Here is a 16849-nt window from a genome sequence, read left to right as displayed (position 1 = left end):
AATGTCCCAGTTCTTGCATGGCCAGCATACTCACCGGACATGTCACCCATTGAGCATGTTCGGGATGTGCTTGACCGGCGTATACGACAGCGTGTACCAGTTCCCACGAATATCCAATAACCTCGCACAGCCATTGAAGTGGAGTGGACCAACATTCCACAGGCCACAATTGACAATCTGATAGACTCCATGCGACGATGTGTTGCACTGCATGAGGCAAATGGTGGTCACACCAGATACTGACCGGTTCTGGGTCCCCAGACCCCCAATAGCGCAAAAAACTGCACATTCCAGGGTGGCCTTTTGTTGTGGGCAGTCTGAGGTACACCTGTGCACTACTCATGATGTCAGATCAGCATCCTGATGTGGCACACTTGTGAGGTGGGATGGATTATCTCAATATAGCAGATGTGCCCACTACCACACATTTGGACTGATTTGTGACCACTGTTTGGGAGGGATGGTTATATTGTGTATCTGGAATGAATTTTAGGTCTCTACGTCCATCCCATGGGGAATGGGAGCAGTAACAAAGGTGTTGCGTTTATATTTTTGTTGAGTGTACATAGGAAAAGCAATGAAGACCTGCTTACACTTATACACATAACATAAGTTGGTATTTCTGGCCAGAGAGAGGGAAACGGGTAGTTTTTAAGTACTTATGATAATAATGAAAATCTCTCAAGTGTGTTTCTTCAACAGACCTGGATCAATTCTCCACATGCAGCGGTCGGAAGAAACCTATAGGTTAACATGAGTGGACATGTTAAGGCAAGTTTTTGGTTGAATTGTTCACAGCACCATGTGTCCCTGAACCTCACAGGCAAACTCCGACCTATGTCTGAGGACCAGGAATGCTGTTAATAAGGTGGGAACTTAAAATTTGGGTTAGCAAATTTGGGAAAGAGAACACTGACGGCTTAAGTGGAGAATTGTGCAGGAGTCTGAAACACTGCAAAAGCAACATATGCAAATTCACATACACAAGCAGAAAATGCATTAACCTTACAAGGACAAGCTCGTGGAGATTAATGCATAGACATTGATTAAACCTGGCTAAGAACACAAACATACACAATGAAGATCAGCTTGCTATTTGTATGAGTGATAGAATGGTATGAATGTTTGATAGAATACATTTGAGTTTGAAGTTGAGGAATAACTCAAAGAAGCTATATGACAAAGGGAGTGAGTTATGGGAAAACGAAGAGGTGATTAAAGTAGTTTCAAAAAAGTGACTTAGAAGTGCCCTGGTACTGAGTGATCAAAACCAGTGATCACTGTGGAAAGAAACAAAATAATTCAATAAGGTGGTAATGTTTAAACATATGTTTCTCTTGTTACGGCAACTTCTTGAGAGATGACTCCGTATGCAAATTAGCTGGAGTGAGTGGTGACGAAGAAGCTTCCTGTGTGTGTGTGACTGAGGCTTTCAGGAGAGGAAGCATGGCAGAGAAGAGGAGTGCAGATTTGGATAGGAAATTTATAGTTTAGTGATGATATGTTGTTGTAAGGGGGTTAATATCTTATGCTGAATCTAAGTATGTTAAAGTGCATAAAGGGGGTGATTGTTGTGTTCAAATTGTGTGGTTTTAACGAGACTTTCGGTGGATTGAGGAGGTGAAATTATGTGGTGGCAAAACTTCTGTGTGTTTAAGGTTTTTGAGGTTGTTGTGGTGATGGGTTGATTCTGTCAGTTAGGTTTGGGTTGTTGTTGTTTTTGTTTTAATAGAGGGAGTTTTAGGAAACATGGACATGTCTAAGAGGGGGCCCATTATTTTTGTAACAGTGCACTTAGAGAAAACCTGTCAGGTGATTTGGTTTGGTGTTTTCATGAGCTAATAATCAGCTCTCTTTTTCTCATTTTGTTCTAAGCAGGCCTCGAACAGTGAATAACAGCGCTGACAAATTCTCGGGAGAGCAAATATAAGGTGGGCTTTCCAGATTACAACTGGCTGAGGAGAAAGCTACCTGTGGGGACCTGATCAGGTTGTAAGTCCCTGTTTAAAAGGATTGTAGCGAGTCAATCCAGTCCAAAAGCATAAAGAACTATTTTCCTATGGAAAACAAAAGAAATAAATGAGCTCATTTTACTGAGGGTGGAGAATCTGATCATTTGCGCGGGAGGCTCCACTATTAGCAAAAAATATGGTGTGTATGCATGTGAGTGAATGTGTGTGACTGGATTAAGGTGGGGATGAATAAATGTGGACAAACAATTTGCTTTTACCAGAGAAAATTTCTGTTTTATTGAGTGTGGTAGATTACGGGATTATAGTATATTGTTGGGAGAATGCCAAAGGCGAAGGGGGAAACATTTTTTGATATAACTCAGTTACCATTAATTGAAGAAACACATGACTGATAACTGTTTTAAGTTTATTTTTATGACATAGATTGGATCATGAGTGGGGAAAACTGAGCATTTTTAGTTTTGTATAGTATTAAGGGGGGAATTTAAGGTTTAATAATTTAATTGTTTAATAATTTGAAATGGGTTTTAGGATCATGTTATGACTTTTGGGTTTTTTGATCATTTAGATATGGTAATACTGAAGCAGAGCTTGTGATTTTTATGTTAAGGTTAAAGGATTAAAGTGAACTGAATCCTGTTTAGAAGCTACAATGCCGGTGTTTTAAAGCTGTATACAGTGGTTGTAATGTAGGCTTACACATACAGATATTACATAGATTTATTTTTAGGATAAAGGGGAGAGCTTATAAGTAGAAATGATTTTTATACATATTGCATTTTGTGCCTTTGTTGTGGCTCAATTCGTCTCTTGAGGGTCACGAGCCTTTGGCTAGCGCTATGATTAGCCAATCTACTGTGAGGATGATATGAGTTATTGAAGGACTGCACACGCTTATAGACATAGAGTCCATAAACACACATGACAGTATTGATTCCAGGCAAAAGGCCTCAAATTCATTCAGCTTTTAACTGAACTTAAAGAAGGACCAAAGAGGAAGGAAAGGATATATTTTGGTTAATTCTGATAAACTAGAATTAGAAGGTATTGTTACATTAAAAGGAGTAAAATGAAATAAAAAGGCTATATTAAAAACAGGTTATAACATAGGAAATGTGAGTTTTAAAATGAAGTTAGTGTTAACACACAGGAGTTGTTTCAAGGCAGCGTTTAGCTATGATGAAATTTATGTATGAGTGTGTCTGTGAAGGTTGTCAGTCATCCAGGTCATCGTAGTCAAAGGAGCTTGCAAAGAAAAGCGTCTGGACTTCTTTAAGTTGCTTGAAGACGTTTCACCTCTCATCCGAGAAGCTTCTTCAGTTCTAAGGTCAAATGGTGGAGAGTCCCAGATATAAACCTAGTGGGAGTGACCCCCCACAGAGGGACAAAAGGACCCCCTGATGATCCTCTAATCGCCTGAGCCAAGGTGGGAAACTGGGCGTGGGTCCCAATCAGCCAGAGTTTCGGGTGTGTTCATGCTGAGCATTCCTCGCTGCACTGTACAGCATACACCACATTGTTAAGCCGGTGTATCAGAGAAACTCAGGAGAGTTTTCTCCAAGCATGACATCCCAGTGTATTTCAGACCCAGCAACACGCTCAGACAGAAACTGGTTCACCCGAAAGACAAAACGCCAAAACACAAACTTAACAATGTGGTGTATGCTGTACAGTGCAGCGAGGAATGCTCAGACCTCTACATTGGAGAGACCAAACAGCCACTTCACAAGCGCATGGCACAACACAGAAGAGCCACCTCCACAGGACAAGACTCAGCAGTCCATCTGCATCTTAAGGATAAAGGACACTCTTTCGAGGATGCCAATGTTCACATTTTGGACAGAGAGGACAGATGGTTTGAAAGAGGAGTGAAAGAAGCCATCTATGTCCACTGTGAGCGACCATCTTTGAACAGAGGCGGGGGTTTACGACACCAACTCTCTGCCATCTATAATCCAGTTTTGAGATCCCTTCCCAGACGCTTTAATGCCCACTCACATCCGGGGCCATCTGACCTCAGGAATTCGCATGATAAGGTGGGGCCAGGTTTCACAATGAACACACCCGAAACTCTGGCTGATTGGGACCCACGCCCAGTTTCCCACCTTGGCTCAGGCGATTAGAGGATCATCAGGGGGTCCTTTTGTCCCTCTGTGGGGGGTCACTCCCACTAGGTTTATATCTGGGACTCTCCACCATTTGACCTTAGAACTGAAGAAGCTTCTCGGATGAGAGGTGAAACGTCTTCAAACAACTTAAAGAAGTCCAGACGCTTTTCTTTGCAAGCTCCTTTGACAATTATGTATGAGTAATTGCTTATATGCTTAACCTTAATTGATTAAAGTGGTTGTTTTCTTTTGGAGCTTTTAGTAGAATAGGCGCTTATAATGATTTTCTTGTGAAAGGTGACTTTAGATCAGAGTGGAGGAACTTGCAGCAGCGACAGTTTGTGTACAGGATGTTGATGATCAGATAAGGGAAAATAGAGCGAGCAACCGGACGTGAAAGCAGCGCTTTAAGAGTTTTAAAGTGATAAGTAACGTTGAAGAATATATATAAATACAAGTCAATAAGTCAAGAAGATAATTAGGATAAGGCTTTTGATTACAGAGTCCCAAATATGATAAGTTAGGGAGGTGCAGGAAAAGGTGTTTTGTTTCCTTTGCAGAAGATCTCGGCGACCACAGGGGGGGCGAGGATGCTGGAGGCCCGAGGCCTGATGGACCACAAGAGAGGGACCGAGAAAACCTAAGCTTACGCATGGAGTGTTCTCGGATGGGAGCTGGTGTTTATTACTGGACCCCTTAGATGACATGAGGCTGTTGTCTGATTTGCTGAGCCAGAGGATGGATGTCAGAGAAATGAAACAAGTGTAGTGACCCTCTTTTTTGTTTTAGGGAAAAAAGAGGGTCAAAAGGGGAAGTGTGGAGATCAGGGAAATTATTTTACTGCTATTGTTAAATAATCATCATCATTACCATTGCATTAATAATATATTTTACAGTATTGATATTGCATTCAGATGTTTAAACAGTGTGTGTGTCTTTCAGAAAGACTAAGTTGCAGGCTGACAGGAAGTTGCAGGCTTTGCAGTTAGGTTGTTACACATAAGGATGAGCCTCTGTTCTGGTGAAGTGCAACGGGTGAATTGAGAGAGCATTTGAGGACGACATACACACACACACACACTCAGAGGGAATCTGTCACGGTTCTGGGTCCGTTGGACCCAGTATTTTGAGTTTTTTATGTTTTGGTTCACTTTTGTTTCTCTGGTACCTTGTGTTTCAGTTATCTTGGTGTTTTGGATTGTTTCTCATTCTCTTGTTGTGATGTTTATTATTATTATTATTATTATTATTATTATTATTATTAGAGTTTCATGTTTCTATTATCCATGTTTTAGGAATGGTGGTTTCATGTATAGTTCAGTTCCATGTTTCATTTTCTGTCTCTGTGTTGAGTCCATGTCTCTGAGTTGTGATTCATGTTTCCTGTTTTATTGTGAAAGTCTTTGTCTTATGTTAGTGTGTGCAGCTTTGTTCCCCATGTCTCGTTAGCCCTGATCTCTCCCAGCTGTGTCTCCCTTCTGTGGCCCATTTCCTCATTACTACCCTGTGTATTTAAGCCCTGTGTTTTCCCATGCCCAGTGTCGCGTCGTACCCACAGATTATGCCTGTGTGTCCTTGGTCTCAGTGTTCCAGCCTCACTTCATGTTTGTTTTCCTGCCAGCAATAAAGCTGAGGTTTTTGAGTTACATTCCGTTTTCCGAGTCCTGCATTTGGATCCTCATCTCTGCCTGCCCGCACACAGAGCCCGGACAGAATGACGCGACCAGTATGGATCCAGCGGACTCACTTTTCACCTCTGAGGGAGAGAATCTCACGCACCTATGGGATTACTGTCGGAGGATAATCCACGCTGCGAGCCCCTACACGAGGCATATGGAGGTAGTGTTTTTTGATAATTTCTTGTCTACTGCCTCCACCGTCAGTTTTCTGCACATAAACGGACTTAAGAAAATGATAACAGCTCTAAGAGCGAGGCTAGCCTTTGAACTGTTTGGCATGGGCGGCCCAGGGAAAGAGGATTCAGCTGTTCTCCTGGAGGCCCTCGTCACTTGGTACTCTCAGCGACAGCAGCATGTTTTGCCACGGTTTATCACCAAATCATTTGATCCGTCCCTGAGGAAGAAGTGCAACCCTTGCCATCATCATCCTACCACACTTCCATTCTCACCTGTAGTACGGACTGGTGCAGTTTTCATTTCCACACCTTCAGCTCAGTTTTCCGATCAGCAGCCACCTTCAGTTCAGTCAGCTGATCAGCAGCCACCTTCAGCTCAGTCTCCAGTGTCACCTGCTCAGCAGCCGTCTGTAGCCCAGTCACCAGTGTCACCTGGTCAGCAGCCGTCTGTAGCCCAGTCACCAGTGTCACCTGGTCAGCAGCCGTCTGTAGCCCAGTCACCAGTGTCACCTGCTCAGCGGCCGTCTGTAGCCCAGTCACCAGTGTCACCAACTCCACCACCACCACTATCACCTCAAGTTCAGTTATCCATGGCTCAGTCGCTACCTCAATCAGACCTTTTGCAGACTTTATTATGGTCCATAGCCCAGTCAGTAGCGCAGCTAGTGCAGGAATCGTCAGCTTTATCTTCTGCTAAATCAGCCTCTCATCTTCGCCCTCAGTCAGGGGTCCCTATTGCCTCTGGCCCTGCATCCGCTCCAGCTGGAGGGCCCGAGGAGCCCGTCCAGCCTCAAGCCACGTCCGCTGGAGGGCCCGAGGAGCCCGTCCAGCCTCAAGCCACGTCCGCTGGAGGGCCCGAGGAGCCCGTCCAGCCCCACGCCACGTCCGCTGGAGGGCCCGAGGAGCCCGTCCAGCACCACGCCACGTCCGCTGGAGGGCCCGAGGAGCCCACCCAGCACCACGCCTCGTTAGCTGAGGGTCCTGGGGGACCCAGCCAGCACATCCTCACACCTGCTGATGGTCCGGGGAAATTGGTTCAGCCATCACCTGCTGAATCGTCACCCGCGACTTTTACATCATCATCCGCAGCCGTCCCGCTGCCGTCAGGTTCCACAGCCGTCCCGCTGCCGTCAGGTTCCGCAGCCGTCCCGCTGCCGTCAGGTTCTGCAGCCGTCCCTTCATCCACGCCTGGTCCGGCCTCCGTCCCTTCATCCACGCCTGGTCCGGCCTCCGTCCCTTCATCCATGCCTGGTCCGGCCTCCGTGTCTTCATCCACGCCTGGTCCGGCCTCCGTGTCTTCATCCACGCCTTCGTCTTCGTCTGGTCCGGCTTCGGCTCCGCCTTCGTCTTCGTCTGGTCCTGCGGTTGCCACACTGCCGTCAGAGCCAGCTCGACCCGTTCCGCCTCGCCTCTGCCGGCCGTTTTCCGGGCCTATTAGGTGGCATCATGGTCTTCGAGGACGGCCTCCTGAAAGGGTTTGTCGCCACCGCTGGCATCGCGGCCTCCCTCCGGACCTGCTCAATGGCCGCCACTGCCTTCCAAGTGGTCGGCCTCCGGAACTGTTCGCCCGTCGCCGCCGTCGCTGTGTGCACGGTCGGCCCCCTGAACTCGTCGTGGACTCTAGAGCTCCCGTCTCCTCCCGGGATTCCACACCACAGCGACAGCAGACGGAGATCTCCACCAGGCAGCCACCACAGCGGCAGCGAACTAAGCTCGCCGCGACGGTATCGCAGCAGCAGACGGGGCTCTCGGTATCGCAACAGCGGCTGCTAAAACGAGAGGGTTATTCGGCGCCGCTGCCGCAGAGCCTTTCTCCATCTCCTCTCAGCTCTGACCGTCGCTCTCCCGCTGCTTTCCTAGCAGCGATGTGGTCGGATGATGAAGAGGAGACCGTCACCCCCGCATTATCACTGGTTTCCCCCGTCACCTCCGTTCCCTCATCAAGGAGGAGACGCCGTGCACGCCGTCGCCGGTCCTCTCCTCAGCCGGATTCCGGGACTACTGAGCAGCCGGCTGGGGTGAGTGACAAAGACACTCTTTCTGTTCACTCTGAGGCTAGTTCTCACTACTCTGAATGCAGGAATGCAAACTCTGTGACTCTTGCCGTAGGCTCTGAAGGCTCACGATCTGTAAATGTTGAATCCAAACCCAAACTTCTTATGAACCGTTGTACTGCCCGGAGAGTCAACTCAGAGACCGTTTCTCCTACGTTTGGACTCATATTTGAGAGAGGCCCGTTCAGCCTCCTGTCTCGTCAGCTGGGGGGTCCGTGGGGCCCATCCAGCCTCCTGCCTCGTCAGCTGGGGGGCCCGAGGAGCCCGTCCAGCCACCAGCTGCTCCACCAGCAGCCTCATCCACGTTTGCAGCAGCAGTGTCATCCATGCCGCCGCCTGCTGCAGCGCCTCCGTCTCCGGCTTCGTCTGGTCCGGCCTCATCCGAGTCTTCGTCCTCGTCTGGTCCGGCCTCATCCTAGTCTTCGTCCTCGTCTGGTCCGGCCTCATCCTAGTCTTCGTCCTCGTCTGGTCTGGCCTCATCTGAGTCTTCGTCCTCGTCTGGTCTGGCCTCATCTGAGTCTTCATCCTCGTCTGGTTCGGCCTCATCTGAGTCTTCATCCTCGTCTGCAGCGTCAGCTGCTAAGCTAACGTCTGGTCCTGCCTCGCCTGGTCCTGTGCCCACCAAGCCTCGGCCAGTACGCCTGACGCTTGGGAGCCGCCGCCGCCGCCTTCCACGCGGCCGGCCCCCTGAACGGCTCCATCGTCCCCTTTGCCGCCACCGTTGCCGTCCACGCGGCCGGCCCCCTCAACAGCTCTGTCGTCTCCTTCGCCGCCGCCTTCCGCACGGCCGGCCGCCTGAACTGTTTTCGCGCCGTTGCCGTCCGCACGGTCAGCTGCCTGACCTGCACTGTTTTGCACTGTTGTGTTGCCATCCTCCAGGTCAGCCTCCCGAACTGTTTTTTGTTTGCTCCTTGTGCTCCGGTTTTTGTGGTTATCTTGTTCTCGGACTCGGTCCCTCCGTCCTGGGGCCCCAGTTTTCCTGTGGTTTTGTATTTCGTTCCTTATGTTCATTGGATTGTTTGGTTTGGTATTTGGATCCCCCCTTTGTCCATGCTGTTATTGTGGTGTTTGTTGTGGTACCGTGTTCCCGTCCTTTGTGTTCTGTGTTCTCCTCATCCCCTCGTGTATTCATCCTTGTTCTCTGCCTCTCTCTCTGTGCTCTTCTCTGTGTGCTGTGTTGTGTTTAAGGTCCACATCTTGGTGTCAGTATTTTCAGTTTCATGTCCTCCCTGCCCGGTCATGAGTAATTGTCTTCAGCTGTGTTCCCCGTATGTTCCCACTTCCCTCATTACCTTCTGTGTATTTATGTCAGAGTGTCCCTTTGTTTTGTGTTGCGTCGTCCCTCTAGGTTGTGTGCATTTACCGTGTCTTCCCAGTGCCTCAGCTTTAGTTGCTCCCAGTATAGTTTTTGTATGACTTCTTATGTTCCTGTTAATAAAGACCTGCCTTTGAGTTCATCCCCGTGTGTCTAGAGCCGTGCATTTGGGTCCTCTCTTGCCTTCACACAGCCGCCGCATGACAGTCAGACCTTGTTAGATTTATGGCTCGACGCGAACTGGTGTCTACAGGGCTCCTTCACTTCAACGACCGTCCCGAATTCTACAGAGCCTGGAAAGCATCATTTATAAATACCAACAGAGGCCTCAACCTCTCACCAAGCAAACAGCTTGACCTTCTTGTGAAATGGCTAGGTAAGGACTCAGCTGAACATGCCAGACGAATACGATCCGTGTATGCAAACCAACCAGCAAACGGACTCAGAGCTATGTGGGATAGGCTTAATGAATGCTATGGTTCACCAGAGGTCATCGAGATTAAAGATTAGACAACTTTCCCAAGATTCCAAACAGAGACGGTCGTAAGCTAAGAGAGCTGGGAGACTTGCTGTCGGAAATACAGGCTGCCAAAGAAGATGGTAACCTGCTTGGGCTTAGTTACTGGATACTCCTCGTGGTGTTACCCCTGTGGTGCAGAAGCTGCCATTTTATCTCCAGGAAAAAAGGCTTTCTCTAGGCTTTGAGTACAAAGAAGATCGCGGGGCTCCCTATCCCCCATTCGGCTTCTTTGTGGACTTTGTGTGTCGGGAAGCACGGATGCGCAATGACCCTGGCCTCACACAGACAGCATTCAGCAGTGAGTTATCAGGCGCTAAGCAATCGTCTAAAGCCGAAGGTCACAAAGCTGTGTCAGTTTTTAAAACGAGGGTCTCCTCTGCCCCCTTCCAACGGTACAAGGACTGCATCGTTTGGCACCCAATCTGGAAGCGAGTCGTCCACTAGAGATGATCTAGCAGAGCGCTGCCCACTACACAATAAACCCCACCCCTTACCCAGGTGTCGTGGGTTTAGACAGAAGCCAATAGAAGAAAGGAAAGCACTCTTAAAAAGGCACGGAATATGTTAAAGGTGCTGCAGAGCCTTCACAATTGGCAAGGAATTGTGAAGATGACATCTCCTGCTCAGAGTGTGGGAGCAAGAGCCACATTGCAGCCCTCCACCCTGGATTTGTTCAATGGTCCACCAACACAGCACGTTCCGCACCAGATCAGGGCAGGGAGGGAAACTCCAACCTGAATGAGGCTGATGTTTCCACAGCATGTACTGGGGTCTGCGGAAACTATTCCGCAGGGCGTTCCTGCTCAAAAATATGTCAGGGTGTACCCGACTGGTTGCCCTGACGCTGTAGCTACGGTTTACACAATATTAGATGATCAAAGTAACAGATCACTTGCACGTACCGAGTTTTTCGACTTATTCAACATTTCAGGGTCTCCTTCACCATACACTTTGAAGACGTGCTGGAGCACAAGAGACAGAAGGCAGACTGTCATGGCCCGAGGCCAGTAGGAAAACGGACTCTAAGGCAGACAACACCCGGAGGCGCAGGGACTGAGGGTGACAAGACTTTATTTACAGTGATGAAATTAATGTAATCAAAGTGCTTACCATAACTCCGAATTGCTTAACGTAAACAAGGAATAACTCAAAAACACTCATAAGGAACCGAGGACTAGCAGCAACCTAAACAAACTTAACACACGCTAGAAACTCCACTCTGGGACATGAATTTAAATATAACGTTACTTAGAGGCACACTATATTTCATAGTATTCCGCTTGGAGACAAACAGTTTTAACTCAGAAATTCACAATCCTTTACTTTGAAACTCATGGCCGACTTGGCATTTCTATAAAACAAAACTAGAAGGTGCACTAGAACTGGTGCACTGTGGGGCTGTCATAGATTGAATGGAGAACCCGACAATGGAAATCTGTCAGTGCAGGAACTCCCGAGGAGAGGGGGGGCCAGAGGTAAGGGTTTAGACATCGAGCGCAGGCGGAGGCAAAGCTTAGAGGGGAGGTGGTCCGGGTGAGGGGAGATGATTGTCCTGAGCACTGGGCAGTGAGGCAGGCAGGCATGGAGAAACTGTGAACAGACCAGCGCTGGAATCCTAACAGATGATGGCAGCGGCTTGACAACGTCCGGAGGTCCTAAAAGTTTGCAGACGATCTGGTGAGGTGTGAGTCTGAGCGCTGGTCTTAAGAACCCGGCAATTCCAATTACGCTCAGGTGCAGCCCGTCAGCATGATGTGGCGGCTCCGCCCAGGGATGGAAATGCCGGCCCTGTGGGAAGGCCCAGCACTCACCCGGACCATGACAAGACAAGCACATGGCTTTGTGATCGAACCCATCAACGGCAGTGTCATACTCTCTTTGCCGCCACTGATTGAATGCAACGAGATCTCAAATAACCGTGCAGAAATACCAACAACAGAGGTAGCATTAAACCACAGTCATTTGAAGGCCCTTGCAAAACCCATTCCAAAGCTGGACTCCCAAGCTTCCATTCTGCTCTTGTTAGGCAGAGATATCATTAGGGTTCATAAGGTCAGAAGACAAGTGAATGGCCCACAAAATGCACCCGATGCCCAGAAGTTGGACCTGGGTTGGGTTATTGTGGGAGATGTGTGCATTGGAAATGTCCACAGACCTACTGTTATCAGCTCTTGGTACACTAACGTACTGAAAAATGGACGCCCTTCTCTCTTTCAGCATTGCCCAAACAAGTACTCTTTAAAAGAGAAATACAGTAGTGGTGGGTCCCCTTCATTTCCCCTGACATGCAAACATTCCCTTGCCAGTGAGAAACGGGCCACTTTAGACAGTAATGTGTTCCAGACAACAAAGGACGATGACAAAGAAGCTCCTTCAATCGAGGATGGACAGTTCATCCACATCACGGAACAAGAGGTTTACAAGGATCAAGAAAACAGGTGGGTGGCTCCCCTGCCTTTCAGATCTCCACGACCAAGGCTCCCTCATAACCACGAGCAAGTACTTGAACGTCTCAAATCTTTACAGCGGTCTTTCAGAAGGAAGCCTAAAATGAAAGAAGAGTTTGTCTCGTTCATGGCAAAGATTTTTCAGAATGGGCACGCTGAAGAAGCCCCACCTCTGAAGCCTAATGAGGAGTATGGTACCTGCCTTGTTTTGGGGTTTACCATCCCAAGAAGCCCTCTCAAATAAGAGTCGTCTTCGACTCCAGTGCCCAGCACAAAGGTTTGTCTCTGAACCAAGTACTCCTAACGGGACCAGACCTCAACAACACCCTGGTAGGAGTCCTCCTTCAGTTCCGGAAAGAACAGATCGCCTTCACTGTAGATGTACAACAGATGTTTCATTGTTTCATGGTGCAAGCTGAAGACCGGAACATCCTCAGGTTCCTCTGGTTTAAAGAGAACAACCCAAAGAAAGAGATTATGGAGTTCCGTATGAACGTGCATGTCTTTGGAAATAGTCCTTCACCGGCTTTGGCTATTTACTGTCTTAGACGTGCAGCACAGGAAGGCCGGAAGGAGTATGGGGAGGATGCAGAACAGTTTGTCACTCGTGACTTTTACGTAGATGACAGGTTAAAGTCCTTGCCCACAGCAGATGCAGCTATTGATCTGCTCAAAAGAACTCAAAAAATGCTGGCTTGCTCTAACCTTAGGCTGCATAAGCTGGCTTCGAACAGCAAGGAGGTCACGAAGGCCTTTCCCAGTGAAGATCATGCCACAGACCTGAAGGATTTGGACCTTACTGCTGACACTCTACCAATGCAGCGTAACCTTGGGCTGTACTGGGACTTGAATTCAGACTGTTTTACTTACCGGGTTCAGGATGAGAGAAAGTCATTCACTCAACGAGGAGTTCTCTCAATGGTGAACAGCCTGTACGATCCTCTAGGATTTGTTTTGCCTGTGACAATTCAAGGAAAACTGCTGCGTCGAGAACTAGCCTCAGAGTCTTCTGACTGGGACACCCATTGCCAGAAGAAAAAGAAAAGGTGTGGGAGAGATTCTCTGCAGGAGTTAAGACATCTGAGGAAGTTAACAGAACTCTGTGTCTTTTCAGATGCTTAAGAGAAAGCAGTAGCTGCTGTTGCCTACTTGAAGACTGTGGATGCAGATGGGGGATGCTGCACTAGATTGGTTGCAAGTAAAGCCAAACTGGCCCCACGTCCAGAGCATACTATACCTCGGTTGGAGCTTTGTGCAGCAGTCATGGCAGTAACTCTGTCTGAGGTCATCACCTCCGAAATAGACATTGTATTTGACACAGTCAGCTACTACACAGACAGTAAAGTGGTGCTCGGATATATCTACAATGAGAAAAGGAGGTTTTATGTATACGTGAGCAATCGAGTCCAGAGAATCAGATGAAGCACAATGCCACAGCAGTGGCAATATGTCTGCACAGAAGACAATCTCACAGACATCGCCACACGGTCTATCACAGCAGACCGCCTTGAGAACACAATATGGTTTTCTGGACTGGCATTCTTGTCTTGACCTGAAGGGGCGTCACCCGTGGTACAGAGGTTTGACTTTTTGGAACCAGATCAAGACAGTGAAATCAGGCCTCAAGTCACAACACTGTCGGTCACAGTCCTCAAACATCTTGGCTCTTCAATCGCTTCTCATGCTGGAGTTCCCTCATAAGGGCTCTTGGTACCCTTATTCACATTGTTCAGAGCTTCAAAAAAGGAAAGGAGTGTGTCGCTCAAAAATGTGAGGGTTGGCATCAGTGCAGCACACCCCCAACCGGGGATATTCTTGAACAGAGTAAGCTAGTCATTATCAAAACAGTTCAACAAGAGGTCTATAGAAAAGAACTGGAGTGTCTTGCATCAAACGCCAACATTCCCAAGAGCAGCTCACTTGTTGCCGTGGACTCAGACAGGCTATTAAGGATTGGGGGTCGTCTCATTGAGGCAAAAATAGAGTTCCACGAAAACGGCCACTGGTTCTGCCTGGACGGCATCACGTAACCACTCTCATAGTGCGTCACTTTCATGAGCAGGTACGTTACCAAGGACGTCTCTTCACTGAAGGAGCTGTCCGATCTACAGGTTACTGGATCGTTGGTGGCAGGAGATGCATTAATAGACTTGTTTTCGAGTGTGTCACTTGTCGAAGGCTGAGAGGGAGGTGTGAAGTTCAAAAGATGGCAGTCTTGCCACCAGACAGGCTCAGCATCGAACCACCTTTTAGCAACGTCGGCACTGATGTGTTTGGGCCCTGCTCTGTATCAGCCCGTCGCACGAGAGGAGGCCACGCTGATAGTAAGAGATTTTGGACATAAAAACCTATTGAAGCAACAGTGGCGCAGGGTCCAAAGCTTGTCTAACACATTTTGGGTGGCGGAAACAGTATCTGTCAACGGTACAGTGTCGAACAAAGTGGACATCTAACCGGCCAAACCTTAAGCAAGGAAGTGTGGTGCTTCTTAAGGACAGTCAGTGCAGTAGGAACGATTGGCCCTTAGGTATTACCGTTGATGTGTATCCCAGTAAAGATGGAAGGGTGCGTAAAGTGCAAATGAAGGTCATTAAGAAAGAGGGACCAAAGCTTTACATCCGACCCGTGAATGAGATGATCTTGCTCATTCCTCCAGATGACTGAAATGTGTTTGACCATGTCATATTAGTAGGTGAAACCTGCTGAGTTTCAGATGGGAAGTGTTCTGTCAACATGTAACCGTGTTCTGTTTAAATAGATTTTCCCTGAGAAAGTTGCTCTTTAGTGCCTCCTTCTGGCATGACCTGGTGTAACGTGCGCAAATCTGTCTCTGTTCTATGATGTCATCAGAAAGTGCATGGTATTGTTTGGGGAAAAGACTTCTCCTGTTCTCTGCTGTAGTGACAATTGTCTTCCTTAAGATGGTCTTTAAGGGCATTGTCGGTATGTAATTCTGTTCCATCCTTACTAATGAACAAAATCTACTTGAAGAAATGTGATTGCAGTGTTTGCTTAATAGAAATGTTTGTAAAGAGAGGATTCGCTAACGCTTTTGGCTAAACAAGTCATTTGTACTGTTATTGTGTATTTGACATCTATGATTTCTAAGAGCATTTCATGTTGTTTCTCAGTTTTACCCTACTTCAACTGGCCTAAGTAAAGGGAGTGAAGTCAAACCCTCTTGTCGGCGTGGTCATTTTGAAGAGGAGTTTAGTCTGAATGTCGACTCTAGCAAGGCGTTAGAGGCAGAGGACATTACACTTACTTCTTGGAGCTTAAAACACCATCACTAACACGTCACAGGGAGAAATGCAAATTCTGCAGGAGTAATGCAGTGCAGCTTGCGTTTTCTGCCTGAACTAGCTCACAGTCCATGTCTTAAGGTAAGTATGAGCAGGAATGTGTATGTGGACACATACAGAAGAGCTAAGTGATTAACAAAAAAAAAAGTCTTTGAAGAGTTTAACGGAATCATAGTGCAAGTGAAGGATGTTTAAATAAACAGGCGAATATGACTGCATCACATGCTAAACTTAGAGGAACTCTCTGAAAACATTATAAAAATTAGAAATGACATGACACTAAATGGGCAGTTATTCTGGATTGCATATATTGTTTATTGTGTCCTTTCTACATTCTAAGCTGCACATTAGCTTCACTATACACTTTATAAGACACGACAGGCAGCACACCACAGTGTTCAGGAACACACCCATCTTGACTCCCCATGCAAACACAGCCTCTGCAAATTTTGTGTTACAGCAGCCATGAAATGATATGTCACTGCAATAATCATGACCAATGCCACAGTTATGTCACCCCAATGCTGCAGTCATCTTCACAGCTACAGGATGTAACCTGTGTCAGTCATCTGAGTAACAAGCTTCATTCGGTACAGTAGCTACATGTAGAATAACAATGCTGTGAAAAATTGTTCACCTTCGTCCAGGTTTATAGTTTTTTACATGTTTGTCACTCTATTTTTCACATCAGCAAACACATTTTAATATTAGACAAAGATAACCCAAGTGAATACAAAATGAATAACATTTTTTAAATTTTTATTGTATTATACCAGCATTATACATATGATCTAATATTACACGTTGTATAAATAACAGCATTGATGTGGCACTTATTCAGCCCCATACCATCAGAGATGTAGGCTTAAGTTACTACTGAGAGCAAGCTGGATGGTCCCTCTCCTTTTTAGTCAGAGGATATGCCCAAGGGTCAGTCAGTATTGATTTTCAGCCCTGTTTCTCCAGCACAGAGGTGTCCTCTGTTTCCCAGAATCTGCTGATGATTATATAATGCAGATGATAAGCTATTTAACATCTTGGGAATTTTATGTGCAGGAACACTGTTCTGAAAAAGTTACACAATTTTAAAATGCAGGAACCTGTGCCCATTTTTATTTTTGAGAAACTCAGCCTCCCTAAGAATATATATTTTTTTATGCACAATCATGTTAACCTGACCTGAAAAATGTTTTTCCAGCCATTTCTTTTAAATATCACCTTGTTTTCCAACCTTTTGTTGCCCCATACGAATTTTTTTCAAACATGTTACTGCGA

This window comes from Mchenga conophoros, linkage group LG11 (genome assembly GCF_057382185.1).
Source record: "Mchenga conophoros isolate Kocher_MC1m ecotype Shallow Benthic linkage group LG11, M_conophoros_male_GT1.1, whole genome shotgun sequence".
Classification (NCBI taxonomy): Eukaryota; Metazoa; Chordata; class Actinopteri; order Cichliformes; family Cichlidae; genus Mchenga; species Mchenga conophoros.
Note: the sequence above shows the minus strand (reverse complement) of the source record.